This window comes from Arachis ipaensis, chromosome B5 (genome assembly GCF_059453495.1).
Source record: "Arachis ipaensis isolate K30076 ecotype BB chromosome B5, ASM5945349v1, whole genome shotgun sequence".
Taxonomy (NCBI): domain Eukaryota; kingdom Viridiplantae; phylum Streptophyta; class Magnoliopsida; order Fabales; family Fabaceae; genus Arachis; species Arachis ipaensis.
Genome location: NC_142440.1, coordinates 90,687,691 through 90,690,629, shown reverse-complemented (window position 1 = coordinate 90,690,629; position 2,939 = coordinate 90,687,691).

Below are 2,939 nucleotides of genomic sequence, written 5' to 3'. Positions count from 1 at the left end.
TGAATCATTAAACAGTGGTGTTCATTCATTCTCTTATGGCACCAACGTTTGACCCCAAGTTTGAGGTAAACGTTGGCGCAAACGTTGCCAAGCTCCAGGGGTGATTTTCCTTGCTAAGATGTGGCCAACGTTTGACCTCAAGTTGGAGGCAAACGTTGGCACAAACGTTGCATAGCTCCAGGGTGTGGTTGCACTCTTCCTCACGTTTGAGTCCAAGTTTAAGGCAAACTTGAGATCAAACGTGAGTGCTTCTTCTTGCCCCTTGCTATCCCCTTTTCTTCAACCTTCTTCCAAACCTCTTTCCACCTATCATCAATTAACAATTGCATCAAAGTTGTGCTTTAATCATGAGAGTTCTTCTTCTTCTTGAAATTCAAGTGATTATGGTACAAAAACTCATGAAAATGCATCAATTTATCCATGGTTGATTGAATCTAAGGAAAAAATGAAATTCTACTCAAATGGCTTACTTATGGCTCAAGAAAGTGCATAAAACCTATTGAAAACAAAGGAAAAAGGCTAGTGAAACTAGGCTAAGATGACCTGTCATCACAACACCAAACTTAAAGCTTGCTTGTCCTCAAGCAAGAAAAGAATCATGCAATAGAGATTGACAATCCATGGTAATAAGAATAGCAACTCAATGTTCATGGTAAACTAGTTTTCTAGGCATGCTACAATCACAAAAGAAATGTAAATGATCGATGCTTCTATCTAGCTCAATTTGTGAAATCTTTTTCTTATATTTCTTCCTTGAAACAAGCTTTTGATTTTCTTATTAGCTTCTCCTTTTAGGTGCTTTGCCCCATGAATGGATAACAAAGCTACGACTATAAATGCTTTATTTTCAAGTATTACCACTTGATACATAAGCACCACAAGCATTTAATTAGAGGACTTCATTAAGCTCATTTGTTTCTTTTCTTGACTCTCTAATCATTGATGCTCAGAGCCTTGAGCTTTGAGGGAGTGCTTTTGCACTTGAGCCTAGCCTTGACTTCTAAGTGTTTTGTTTTCAAGCATTTTACTTGATACATAAACACCACAAGTACTTAACAATGAAATTGTCATTGGTACTCAGAGCCTTCAGCTTTCTCATTCTTTCCCTTTTTCTTTCTTGCTTTATTTACAATTGCTTCTTCAAGGTTTTCATGATTTCAAAAGATTTCACAAAATGTCCTAGATGAAAACTTCAATTAAATAAAATCCAATGCAACTGAGCAACAATTAATCATACTAGCTTTCCAAAACTTGTATGCACATGCTAAGTTCTTCTTTAATGCCTTGTTTGTTTATGATCATGATGCTTTATTGCTTTCGAACTCACAAAACTCAAGTTGGTAGTCATAATGCCACAGCAAGATGTTACAAATCAAAATTCAAGCTATGCTTATTCATACCACACATACATAAAGAGAATATAAAGACAATCATGCAATTTAAGTGCTGGAAATAAATGAGAGGAAAAGGAACTCTACAACCTTGTAGTCCATCTTCTCTATTGTTGTCCTTTTTCCTCTGTTCTTCCTCTTTCCCTTGCCAAACTCAGAATGCTTGCTCATCCTCAAGCAACAATTAGAACGATGGCTATGGGGCTAAGATAGATCATGAATGTCTTACACAATGAAATGATAGTAGTACATGTGTTCTAAGCAAGAAAAATTAAAGATAATAATCAAAGCACAAGAGACAGAGACATTGTGATTGTAAACTTAAGATGGTGAGCACAATACATTGCATAAAAGATAAGTGGCACACCAAACTTAGTGTGACACTTTCACTTGAAATTAATGCAAGTATCTAGTAAAGATTGGAAGCAAATTTTGTTGCATAGCAACACCAAACTTAGAATGCAATCATATGTCAATTTATTTGAATTAAAACTAAACAAAAGGAACTGTTATATGTTGAATACAATCACCCAGCAAAAAATCTGTCATGAATAAGGATCTCTTGGTGCTTGTATTAACAAAAACAGTTAAGAAGCAAAATAAGTGAAATCATTAAAAACAAAGAAATACTAAAGTAAATAGAATAACAAAGTGTTAAATCAAAAGAAAGATAAATTTACAGAGGCATTGTGATTATGCAGACAAGTGGTGTTGCTGGATGACTTGCATATAAAAATAAGTGGCACATCAAACTTAGAATCTTAGTGTGACACTTTCATGTAAAATTGATGTAATCATCCAAAGGGATTGAAAACAATTTGTTGCAGGGCAACACCAAACTTAGAATGTAACCATGTGCCTATTTATTGAATTTAAACAAAGAAAAGAAAGAAAACAAAGCAAAGAAGAGAAACGTTACCTACTGTTGGCATGTTGTTCTTCACTTTCTTCCTCTTCTTCTAGTTTGTTAAGAGGAATGACCTTAAGGGAGGAGAAGATTCAGCTATTGCCCCCTGTCTTGATCTTTCCTCAGCAAGCTTCCTTTTGTAAATAGCTTGATTGAGCTTACTTGCTGGATTAGGGACAAAATTGGTGCTCTTGCTAGTTGCCTTCACTTCTTTGGATTCAAGACTTGGTTGCTGTGTGATTATTGGAGTTTTGTATTCATCCAGACCCTTTTGAGTTGGTGGTTTCATGAGCTCCTCCTCTGTGTACTTCTTTACTTCACTTGAGTGTGAATTTTCTTGAGTATCTTCCTCACTTTTTTGTTCCTCCACTCCTTTCTTTGCACTCAACATTTGACTTAATAGTTCTTTTATGGAGGAGGTCTGTTGTTCTTCCCAAGATTTCTTCATCTCCTCTTCATATTTTTCGATCACAGATTCAAGGGAAGTTTGTGAGGGTTGTGAATGTTTATGTTCCTTTGTCACCTCAAGTGCAGTTTCATTTTCAACCACTTCATTCTTCATTGAAAGTTCACTTGATGTAGTAACCTCCTCATCTTGCTCTTCCACTTTATCCTTCACATCCATCAATTGGTCTTCATTT